This window comes from Leuresthes tenuis, unplaced genomic scaffold (assembly GCF_036924035.1).
Source record: "Leuresthes tenuis unplaced genomic scaffold, fLeuTen1.0.hap1 SCAF_11, whole genome shotgun sequence".
NCBI classification, from domain to species: Eukaryota; Metazoa; Chordata; class Actinopteri; order Atheriniformes; family Atherinopsidae; genus Leuresthes; species Leuresthes tenuis.
The window spans coordinates 26,501,270-26,514,314 of record NW_027325365.1 but is presented as its reverse complement, the minus strand read 5'-3'; the positions used below and the strand labels follow the sequence as shown (position 1 = coordinate 26,514,314).

The 13,045-nt window shown below is 38.7% G+C and overlaps 1 long non-coding RNA gene across 1 annotated transcript; it reads left to right on the top strand.

Annotated features, from left to right (window-relative positions):
* The first annotated feature begins 4,079 nt into the window (after positions 1–4,079).
* Positions 4,080–4,400, top strand: LOC140318691 (uncharacterized). Its single transcript, XR_011917845.1, has 2 exons — positions 4,080–4,169; positions 4,257–4,400. It is a non-coding gene; the product is annotated as an uncharacterized lncRNA (long non-coding RNA).
* Positions 4,401–13,045: the final 8,645 nt, after the last annotated feature.

Genomic DNA, 13,045 nt, shown 5'->3' with positions numbered 1-13,045 from the left:
TTGTTCGGACCTATTCTTCCATCTCATCTTCCTCTCCTGCCATTTTCAAAGACTCTCCGCCAGACTCTCATTCCATCAATTAGAGCTCTCTGCTCTTCATCTTCTCTACTGATCTGGACCTTCAATATTCCGTCCATATTCTGTTCAAGAACTTATGCGAACTTATGCCGTGACCGGGCAATAAACTGACTTTTCCTCGCGGGTTCCGGAGTTTGATTCGCGGAGGCGGGGCATGACGTAGGCCTACGCTACACTTTCAGCCAATGGTATACCTGAAACTGTTGTGACGTCTGCCTGGGCGTATTTTGTAAGGCGACCTGCAAAGAGGTTTGCCTCAAAGCTATTCGACTCCTGCATTCCTCCATCTCATAAACATTTGTTCAGAGGATTCTAAAACACCATAACTTGTTAAGATATAAAGGGTAAAGATATAGCATAAACTTAGGATATAAAGACATCGAAAACAACATAACATAACATAACATAACATGGCATGATGGTTATGAGTCTCAAAATGCAGATGGATATCTCTAGAGTTATGAAGTATGAATAACGAACCAACCAATGTTATTTTCCTGTGTTAAACACAGAATACAATAAGAAACAGCTGATTATTGGTTAATAGTTGCATTATTCCATATGAATGTCACATGTCATATGCAAGTTGTTGATTAGTTTTGGGTTAAACTATTCAGTACTATGAACCACTCGGGGGCAATGTGGCTCCATAAGCTGATTAGTAATTTTCCAAAAACAAAATAATATCTTCCGTATCGTTCCACGTACAATCATGAAAAAGGTATTAAAATGCAGCTTGTGATATCACTGAGAACATGAAAGAACTTGTACAAAGATACAAAGCACATTTAATAGAGTTTCAAGATTCAGCTAAAAGTGATTCTGGGTGAGATCCTTTTGAGAAGTCCATGCAGCGACTGTCTCTGGCTTGAGTCAGAGTCAGGGCAAACTGTCACCATTGTTTACTTTGAACCATATATGGTCGGAGGGGTCCTGTTCTGGTTTGCCCCAATATTCTCCTGAGAGGGTCCGTTGTTTGTTCAGCTTAGTTAGCACTAAGCCATAAATGTATTTACTTAAATTTATGGCACAGGTCTGTGGAAAGAGGGGCTGAGAAACTCCCCCAAAATGCTTTTGTGGGCAAAGGTTGTTGTAAATTTCTCTTCTTTGATGTAGAAATCCCCCATCTGATATTTCCACACTGACCATCCCCACAAAAGAATGTTGCAGTCATTTAAAAGCTTAAGTTTGTATTAAATTCCACACTTGAGTTCGCTACACAAGTTCTCAGCCAAACTTAGGCGGCTTACTTCTCAACCACCTCTGAGCTCTATTTCTCTAATTCGGCTGGCCAAGAGTCTTGGTTCTTCCCTTTGTCTCGCTTCTACTGCCTTCTCTGCCAATATCTCCCAATAGCGTTTTAGCTTTTTGTTTCACTGATTCCTCACAGTTCATGCAAATTAACCATACAGTCCCACCCTGCATTTAGACAGGACTGGTTTCTGAAAACACAACATAGAACATATAGGATGTCTGACTTCACCTTTCTGAGGATGTAGGTGGTGTTGTGGATATTCAAAGGAGATGATAGCCATAGCACTGCTGGCTGATTTGGCATATGATATGCCTTTTAACTTTAAACTTGTGTAACTTCAAATTTTAGTGTAACTTCATATACTGTTGATGTGGCTAACTGAAATTTACTGTTAGACACATGACATACTGTTTTTGTGCATGAGTTAAATTGGTGACTGCAAATGTTTTAGATCAGAGAAAAAGATTTGGTCTTGCCATTGTAGAACAAGGTAATACTTATGTGGCACAAGATATGACTATTTTTTTAGTCCTTCAGAGGCAAGATTTGAACGCAAATATCAAACCCAAGACTATATATTTGTTATCTACAGTCATGTAAAACTCAATGTTAGGTCTACGTATGCGCTTCATCATCAGGCTTTCTAAAAAAATTATGGTCTTTACCATACTGTAACCCACTGTCAGAGTACAGTGCACATGTGAACAAACCTAGTGTGTCTTCATTGTGGAAACTAGGGCTTGCTGTACTGAATGGCAGACTAAGCCTATCGGGACACAAAGCCAAATTAACCTCTCTTTATATCTTGGTGTGTCTCAGTGGATGTGGGAGATGAGATCTTGACTGAGCCTCAACAAGCTTGTGTGGTGAGCAGAGCATCTTACAATGACACCTCAGACAGCTAGATGAATCAAGAAAGGGGAAGTTCTCTTTGCTGCTATAAGGGTTGTATTATTTAAGTTAAGTGTACTCCAGCAGCTCATCTCCAGGACACCAAACGCTCCCTCTGTAACACCGTAAAAGTCTCTGAGCCTGTATTTGCATATTTCCACATGCACTGTACCCTTCAACTATTTGTAATAAATAGGGGTAGTACCTTGTGCCATGATGCATATTACTAAATAAATAAATTAGCTATCAAGCACTAGATTTTTGTGAACCTAGCTGGCATTGTTGGCATTAATTTTCCTGTCATCCCTGGTTTGGACAGTGATACGCTGCACCATCTGCTCAGAACAAGGTGTCAGTATTAGTGTTAAAGCTGTTATAAAATGTTGATAGCATACAATGATTCTGACTACTTTATTACGGTGCATTAGCGTACACACTATATTTATATTACCCTTAACTGATATTTGGTACTGAGTTAGTGTTATACCTGGTGCAGTATGCTGTCAATTTAATCATCTTAATGTATTGGTTTACTTAGTTTGTTCAATGAAGGGCAATAAACCAGCAAATCAAATTTTGCAAAATTATTTATCATATTTTTCCAAGCAATTTTGTTCTTGAGTAAATACTTTTGAGAAAAGAGACAGAAAGAAGAGATAAGACAGAAACAGTAAGAAAGGAAAAGAACACAATTGCAGAAACTGTCAGTTATCATAGTAGCCACAAAGTTTCTGAGTCCTGCTGAAGTAGTGGAAATACTGATAAAGTTTGACATATGAGGACAGGAGGGAACTATCAAACAGAAGACTCTAGTTTGATTCCTTCATGTCACACAGTCATTTATATTTTTTTTCCTGCATATTTAGTTAGGAGCAAAAAGATTATACCTGACAACTTCAATAGTGTTCCATTTTAGAAGTCCTTTGAATTAATTCTTATATCCAGTCTTTTCACAGAAGAGCTGAAGTTGTAACCACTGCCTGCCAGGGACTGCACTCATCATCCTGGTTACTAGGTCAGATGATCAAAAAGGATTGTTGCTTTTCATGGTGTTTCTGTGAAAACAGCCAAATAACCACCTAACACAATAATAGGCATGGTAGGTTAACAAGGAATGATTAATATATTTTAAAACACAGGAATTATTTCCAGACTTGACAAAATGAGACCTTAGTCTTAACAGTTGTGACTGCAGTCTTTATCTTGTTGCCTTGAATTTTTATTTATTTTACTTTAAAAAAAAAAAAACTTCTGGGACTTAATATAAACTCCTCACTGCATTTTACAAGAATGAATTAGTCAGGGGTGAAGAAGAGCTAAGTACAGTTATTCAAGTATGCCTAAAGAAAAGGTCTTGTTTATTTCAAGCTGTCATAGACGTGATGTATGTGATGTAAATGTCCTTTTAGGTACTTGTTCCAAATTTTTTCACTGGCTGTTGAATAATTCGATTTGGCCAGTCTTGGTGTTTTTCTGTACTGATTTCAGTGAGATGAAAGACTCTCTCGGTCTGCAGTGTTTTTCAAAACCAACTCAGATGGGTGACAAACCATCTTTCTGCGTAGCCCAGGGGTCACAAAACAGGTTCAACAAACTCTGAGTCTAATCCTGAACTCTGAGTTGATCTACTCTGAGATAGAAAACTCTGAGTTTCCGGTTCCAGAAACGCTGATTTGAGTTAGTTTAGTCAACTCTGAGTAGTTTCCCCTTGAGTTAAGCGCAGGCCCCACAACTATAAAAAGCCAGCATCAAAGGAGCCCCGATTCGATGAGTCACCATGGCAACAGGGAAGAGGAGGGCTACGTATTTGCACCAACAACGAATTGGAAATCTTAATGCATTCATACGGCGAGTTTCAACATGTTTTTAAAAAGAAGTGCAACACTGCTGTAGCTGCAAAAGAGAGAGAGACGGCATGGGAGAACATTGCTGCTCGGGTCATTGCGTACGTTTAAATGTAGTCCTTTGCTATCACAAAAATATTACAGGGAAAAACTGCTTGAATGGTAGCCTATTAATTTATTTCATTTAGGTGCATTCCCACGGGGGAGAAGCGCACTTGGCAGCAGCTTAAGATGAAATATAAAAACATTGTTCAAATAGGTAAGACCTCGTCGTGGAGGTACCTCATTTTGATCATGTTTTACACTGTAAAATAAATATTAAGTGGCTATTTACTGTTTATCCCTATTTATCCCAACATAATGCTGTTTTCACACACATAAATGTCTTCTCATCTATATCATATTCTGTTAAATAATTAAGCCTATTTAAACTAACACAGACTTCAACTCAGCCAACAGATAGAAGACAGATGCCCGTAAAACAGGTGGTGTCTCAGCACTGCCACCTCTAACGGAGGCAGAGGAGCTGGCCCTAAGCCAGAATATTGGAAGGCCAGTGGCTGAGGGAATCTCTGGAGGGAGCTCATTATCTGAGTCCAGCCCCCAAGACACAAGTGCCTTTATGAAATGTTATAGGCCTATAGATATCTTTTTTGACCCTATTCATACAAATATTTATTTGTGTTTATTGTCTTTTAATTGTCTGGAAATGCGAAAACATCTATGCACTGTCATTCACGGGATCATTGTCAAAAAGGACATGCCATGTTTGTGAAAAAAGTCGCCTCCTTCTGTGCCTAATGGGCTTCCAGAACTTCTAGAAGAACAAGGCAGCGCCAAATCTTGCCTGCTGACTGAACAAATGAGGCGTGTGTGGCTGAAAGGGAGCGGAGACAGAGACAAATTCGAGGTTTATTGAGAAAAATCTGGTCCCGACCAGGTTAGGTTCAAAGAGTCTGTTACTATGGTAACTGACCGAGAGCTTAAGTTACCCCTCTCTCTGAAACAGACTAGAGTTACCCCTCTTTCTCTGGTTTGAGTTACATCCCTTTGTGAAACGGAAAACTCAGAGTTTCCGTCATTTCATGGTTTTCACTAAACCTGCTTTGTGAAAGGGACCCCTGGTCCTAGGGCAGCAAAACAAGCCCAAATCATCAGCCCTCCACCACTTGTTTGACAGTTGGTATGAGGTGTTTGTGCTGATATGCTGTGTTTGGTTTTCTCTAAATGTGCTGCTGTGCATTATGACCAAACATCTCCACTTTGGTCTGATCTGCCCAAAGGACATTATTCCAGAAGTCCTGTGGTTTGTTCAAATGCAGCTTTGCAAACCCAAACCATGCTTCCATGTTCTATTTGGTAAGAAGAGGCTTTCTCCTGCAAACCTGCCAAACAAGCCACATTTGTTCAGTCACTGTCATGGACTTTAACATTTAACATGCTAACTGAGGCCTGTAGAGTCTGAAATTATTATTTTTTTGTTTTTTTTTTGCAGTTTCTCTGAGCATTGTATGATTTTATTTTGAGATGAACTTGCTGGGATGTCCAGTACTGGGGAGGTTGACAAGTGAATGTTTTTTTTTTTTGCTCTATAGAATGATGGACTCATTTTTTACACACTGTGTATTTTGGGTTAGTTCATGTAAAATAAATAATGACATGTAAAATGTAAAGTCTTGTTGTTCATCTGAGGTTTAGTTTGCTTAGTTCTAAGAAATAATCAGTATCAATTTTTATCAATCAGTATTTTTTATTATGTCCTGATAAATAATAAGTCTTTTTTACTTGACTGTTGATCTTTTTTTGTAATTAGTATATATTCCAAATTAAACAGCTGATTGTTTTTAATCCAATGTTTCAAGCTGATCTGACGATCAGAAGAAAGCGGTCTGCATGCTTTTGATTGTCACAGAGTCTGTGTTTTAAGATGTGGGAAATCTTACAGTTTAACATTTTTATTTGTGAATCATTCTTCAGATCTTTCCTGAACCTTTCCTTAAAATTGGTAACTAAAACCCTTAAAAATCACTTTACAGCTAAATGTACTCAAATTATAGAGAATGTTTTAAGAACATTACAGGAAAAATATAAAAACACAACATACAACATCATTCGCCATTTTTATTGTCAGAGCACCTTGTAGGAGTATTGATCTTCCATTTACATTTCTAAAGGCTTTTAAATGATCTTATTTCTTTTCCACCTTCATGCAATCATCAGTGCTTTTGCTTGAACTCACTGCACAGAAGTGACCCATTTAGAGTGTATAGAAATGTTGTGTTTCCTTCCACTTTACTTATATTCTATATGTATTTACAGATAACCCATCAGCACATTCATTTACTTACATCCCTTTTAACACACAAAGTCTTTGTGTGCACATGTAGGTCAACTCAGAATGGTGACCTGTTCGGCCTGGTATCAAACATTGGCCACAGAGCACGTTCTGCATGATAATCAATCACATTCAAGCACTGAGGAGTCAGTGTGCGCGTTTTCCTGTGACTGGTGCTGACCTAAACACTGAACATTTTCAGCAGGTCTCCTCCATCCTCATGACTCAAAGCCCTGCTGCTCATCTTTCTGTCTGTGGAAACAGGGACTGATTTACATTTCCCGGGGCATCTGGCAAATGTTGCTCAGAAAGAAAACCAGCAGTGCTGAGTGGTTGTAAAGTGTCAGGAAAGATAACACCATTACAAGCACTGTATCCAGAGGAAAATGAGACATGTCCCCTCTGTGTGGACCATTAGCACTCCTCTACACTCCTCACATATTAAAGCCTCACAGCATGTTTTTTAAGGCAACTTGTGGGAATTTAGATGTTCATACCCCTCAATGTTGTGAACCACACTGTTGTACTGACATGTTGCTTCATTATCATGGTTGTTTTCACTCAGTCCCACACACACTGCTTGAAAAACTCCTCGGATCAGTGAGATTTCTCTCTAATTCAATCACTTTTGTTTACAGTTTGTCCACACACTTTTCAGTAGCTCAGCAGAAACTAACTCTATGACCCCACAGCTAAAAATATTATTCTAAGACAAATCTCCAATTTTTAAGCAATGTTGGCTTAAAAACCAAAACCCAGAGAAGACTAATGCTGTAAGGAAATTAAAATGAGACAATTAGTGCAAATTTAATGTGGAATTTATTTTTGAAGGCTTACAGCTGGAGTGAGATCACATGTTGAAGAAGTCAAACAGCTCAGTCAGGTAGCTGATTTAAGTTTTTTTTAGGAGATATATAATTATATAAGCGGCTCGTGGTAGTATAGAGGGAATGCAACTCATGTCATCAGACATGTGTCTGTAGATGAGTTACGACTAATTACGCCAAATGAATGGTGAGGTTTTGTTTTTACAGACAAAAAGGAGCCAAATGGATTTCTGTAGTTCATCAAGAAGACTGGAATTTCCCCTCAGAACTGGAGATCTCCAGACAACACTTTGTCCCCTGTGTATTGGATTTTTAGTAAAAAATATTATTGTACAATATCATGATAAACCTTCATAAACTATTTAGCATCTACCATTTATAATCTTTGTAAACATGTAATAATACCTAGTCTTTAATTCAAAATTATATTAATTTGTTATACCATTCGCACAACTGGCAGTGGCATGTGTCGTCACTCAGTGGGCTTGAGTAATGTTGATGCATACCTGCAATTCAGCAGTATAGGATAATGTTGCACACATAGAAACATTTATTTGACAAGTTACTTTGCAGGTTCAGAATAATGATGCATGAAATTCCCCAATGATGAAAATGTGTTGTTAAGAGTATAGAAGAGTAGAATTTGGAGGTTCACAAACCAGATTGACACTGCAAAATTTCAAGCCACATTTTAATTCATGTCACAGATACAAATTGGACATCACAGACAGATGGCCTAAATTTGAAGTCAATCTGAGTTCAATCGATAGTCATCAACCACTGTGTGTGAATACTTCGTAGATCTGATTTGGGAGGCTGTCGGACATGTCCCAGGCTCTGACCAAATATCAAACATGTTGTTGAGCGAGGCGTCAGCGAGGAGCTACAGCCACAGTAAAATTACAGTCAATTTGGACTCAAGAATTTGGTTCAAGTTGATGAAAACACTCATGACTTTAATTTCCAGCGTGAATTATTATGACAGACTTGACGGAGAGAGAAGCTGAGGACAGAAACGGTCAGTTCTCTTCAAAAACAAGGTGAGCAAAACATATTGAACAACAAAGACATAAGCCATCTTAGATTTATTCTCATTTGTTTCCCTTGGCTGTTTCATCTAATTTATGCTTTTCTGTGTAAAGCACTTTTCTTTGAGAGGTGATATATAAATTGAGTTGAACTGACTAGAGATGAGATACTTGTATCTAACAATAATGACAAGACAGAAACTTGTCTGTATGGAACTGCTGGATAAAGTTCAATTGGACGGGTCCTGCTGAAAGCTCCTGCTGCCAGTGACTTGTGTAGTGTGAACACAAAGCTACTTAAAAGCTCCTGATCACAAGCAAAGCATGTTGTGAAGTATGAATAACAAAAGTGTGTGGGCCTAGCTTTAATTTCAGCAGCTTCACTTCAGGTGGAAAGCATCATGATGAAATAACTGTGGCAACAGAAAAGGTTCAGATTTTATGATAAATGAACTGTAGGATAAGACAGAATACAATATTCCTTAGTCCATCCAAACTTGACATCCCTAAATGCGTGTGACAGTAGTCTATTGTGCACTTTCTCTTGAATCAGTTTACTCCCACTCACCATTCATTTTTCCATTGTAAGTCATCCCTTTTTCTATCAGGATCACATTGTCATGGTCCTGCTGCCCTTCAACAGGGGTGTTGGAGGCCATTTTATTGGCCACATGATCATTATTGTTACAAATCTCAGGAGGCTGGACCCACAAGCAGGAGATGTGGTAAAACAGAGGAGTGGGGCCAAGTGGGGCCAAGTGGAGGAAGTGGGATTGTGAAAATGTTAATTGTGAGAACTCTTTTTTTTAAGGAGTTTTTCTTCATCTATCTTATAAATTCTGCTACTGAAATCTTTCTCTTTGCATTATTTCTAGATGGAAACCATTATGGCAGCTAAGCTGCAGGTTACTGTAGTACAGCATGACCCACTCTGTTCTGCCTTTGATTGACTAATCCTGTCTCATATGTAACCAAACGATCCAATGAAGCAGCACCAGCCAGTCAGACACAGAGAGGAACAGGACGTGCATTTTATTGTACAGAACTACAATATGATTTAGAGTCATTCAAAGAAGATGTAAATAGATGTACTCTGTACCCGTGTATATGCTGCAATACACTACTTAGTCGCTCAGCAAAATAAGTCTTTTTAGTCCAAACTTTAAATGAGCTTTTACACTTTTACCTCAGCAAAATACAATGACTGCTGTATGTTTATCTGTGGTGGTACTGCTTCACTTTAAATGGAAGATTTCAGCTCTTTCTCCACCAGTAGTACTCATACAATAGACCATTCACATCTAGGCTTACAGCCTGGGTAAGTATCGAGTATCTTCACTTGTGCTACAATGCTGCCACTATAGTTAAGCTTTAAGCAGGGGCTGCTTTAGGCTCAACCAGTTTTCACTGCTTACATTAGACTCTAATAAACTGCAGACCAGGTCTTAGAGTGAAATACCGCAGGCCTCACTGCATTCACACAGCATATTTTGTATTGGGATAGATTTAGAGCATTTTGGCATGCATTTGAGAAAGATTCCATCCCACTGTGCCCTGTACCTTTCCATTACTATATTACACTTCATTACTGTTAAGGATTTTATATCTAGTTCTTCCAGTTTATAATCTGGTGTTTCTTCCTTTGAAGTGAATCAACTTGACACTGATTGTATTGTTGTGAACTTTTGAATCATTTTCAAAAGATTAGAATATTAATGAAGACAAGCAGTGAAAGGAGAGAAATTCTTGTATTTCATATGACTAACATGAAGGCAGAGAAAGAAACTGGCTTTTTGCTCCTATCAATTTGCATTAATATGTGTTTGGCACTGCTGTTGACGAACTGATGCATAAAGACAAGAGGTGTTTGTGATAGAAAGAGGACAAAAGTATTGGTTACAGAGCAAGAACATCCATGTTCCAAATTGAAAATGATCAATCACAGTGAGAAGGCCTGAGCTGGGCCTGTAACTTGGCCGCAGTTACTTTTCTGTCCAGATGAGGGCGACACATCAAACACAACAGATTCCCCAGCAGTCTCAGTGACTGTGTGGAACAAACCAGGGTGTGACGTAGAAATGTATTTAAAAGACAGATTTCATTGCTTTAGTTTCATCCACAAAAATGAGATTGGAGCACATGAAGTTGAAGGTTTTTTTTCAGTGTTTGGACACAGGAAGAGATGACACGGCCACATGGCCAGACTACCAACGGCAGCTGAGACGGAAGCAGGGGCTTTGCCAACTGTCTGGCTCAGCCTCTTGTAGGCCTGCCTCCCTCAGGCCAGTCACAGCCAGTGTGGGAACACGGCCAATACTGTCAAATATCAGCACACACTCACAATACCACATCATTATCTGCACTCACACTGAAAAGGAGTGCTTGATTTACTCTTTTTTCATGCAGGTGGCTACTTCTGGAGCTGTACAGAGGAACATGGCCACACCCAATATCCATATATGACAGTTAACCCATCAACAACGTGGAATTTTTTCACAAACCTTGACAACAGTTATAAGAAATGCCTTTAGTGTCTTATCAAAGCACTTGAGGGTTTGAAGGACCATAATTAGCAACAAACAGTGTGAGGTAGAATAATGACATCATAAATACATTAAACAATTCACTATTCAGACATTTCAAAATCCCCTTAAGTCTGCACTTTTGAACATTGTACTGCATTTCCCATCATATGTCAAACACATAGTTAAGAGTTAAAGATGAAATACATTTAGTGTTGCTCTCTCCAATAGACAGTCACCACTTTCTAATCTTACTTAATACAAAAAAATGCTCTTAAATACTTTTTATCACCTTGTGATAAAAAATATATTTACATATTTCCAGGAAAACAGGAAAGAAGAACCAGATTTATTTTCCCTTTTTCTAAAGGACATCACTTTCAGATACTGTTCATCTGTGGTAGATATTTCTTCGACCTGCCACTTCTTCTTTTATCCTTCATTTGTCAAGTTTACTCAATTTCTAAAGAGACACTGCAAACCATGTTGAGATATGTCAAGTTTTAGGTGAATCACTCTTTGAGAATCACCTTGTTGGTGCAAAAATAATCTTTTATGTCTGTTGAACTGTATCATCTTAGATATTTTTCATGGATCCAGCTAAATAAATTAGAACAAATTGTGTGTCTTCATGAGGCTGCTAATAAAAAAGTGCCTTAAGATAACATTTAAAATTGGTTCTTTGCTAAGTTGTCTTATTCCTAGACACAACACTGGTTCATCTCTAGAGTTGAGTGTTCTTTTTCATGATTCATAGGTCAGTGTTAACCGTTTAAGCCCGAGCCAAATTTTATGGAAAAAATTAAAAAGACATAACCAAAGTAAATGAAGAATTACTCAACAATAATAAGGTCCATATGCATGCAGGGACATCTAGGGAGATTAATGAAAATAAAAGCCATTGTCATATTTGATTTTTTTTTTATATAGTAGGTGATTATGTATGTACTTTTTTCACAGGTTAAGGACTGTTCAGGTACAAGGACTAGACTGTAAATTAGTAGAAAAGGTAGCCAATATAAAAAAAACAACTTTGAAAAACCTTCAGAAAGCCTGGATGAATTTAACTCAATATGACTTTCGACTATTACAAGAATTTCTGGCTGTTTAGAAGCAAAATGTGAAAAAATTAGGGCTGATTAAAGACTTCCCCACAGTAATACCATCTTATCTCATGTTGTGATTATCCAGAACAATGCGTCTTAGCGGCAGTTTGAGATGCAGAGTTACTTTTGCTTTAGCTCGGACACTACAGTTTGATGCTTCATTTCAGAAGAAAGCTCCATTTAATTTAAGTTAGAAATAATAATGTTCACCATCAAGCACATGATAACAGAATTTCACATTATAAAACTGGAACACCTGCAATGCACCAAATTCCTTTGAAAAAAGTGCTGAATTTAAACTGTACCTGGACATTGGATTTGTTTCCTAACTGCAACCTGAAAATGTTTCTGTGTTGACTCTGTGGTGTCTTTTGAAACATGAAGAGACAAATGTAAGAGTTGGGGATTACTGTCAGGTGTTCAAATAGTCAGTTTTTAGACATATTTAGAAAAAAATGCAGAACGTTTGAAGAAGATTAGACAATTGCATTTTCAGATGTTGCCCCCTCTAAAGGCTATGATTATTATAATGATTTATAACCTTTTAATAATGAACTCATGCATGATAACGCCATCTATCCATTTACTTAAAGGACACATCCATGATGCAACCTTCTCTCATCACCATAAGTACTAAGGTTAAACATGCAGGAGCACTCTGCGGGGCTGCGCGGCTGAAATCCACACTTCCCGTCCTTCCTCTTCTGCCTGCTGCATTTGTCTGTGCGTCACTTGGCTCCGCCACCTGTTGCAAAAGGAAACCAGAGGTGATGCTTATGCTGAAGCCGAGCTGTCAGGCTTTAGGTCCGTTCGTCGTTTCTCCGCAGGGTGTCAGCTGGATGGATTCGAGCGTGGGCGCAGCGCCACACCGCCTCCGCTCTCAGCCGGAGAACACCTCGCACACACGGAGAGGTCTTTTATAATGTGGGTTATCAGCACAGTGGAAGCCCTACCTTAACGCTCTCATCGCCCCTCTGCTCCTCCGCTTCAAATTTTCTCCTCCCCTACAAAGACACAGAAGCGTCAGGTTTGTGACTGACTGCTTTCCCACCTCCTTCTGCGTTTTCTACTCTTGTTGCAGCCGCTCTGACTGCAGCACTCCAGAATAAAAGCCCCCTCTCCTCCTCCTCCTTCTCTTCACGGGTTCTCTCTCTCTCTC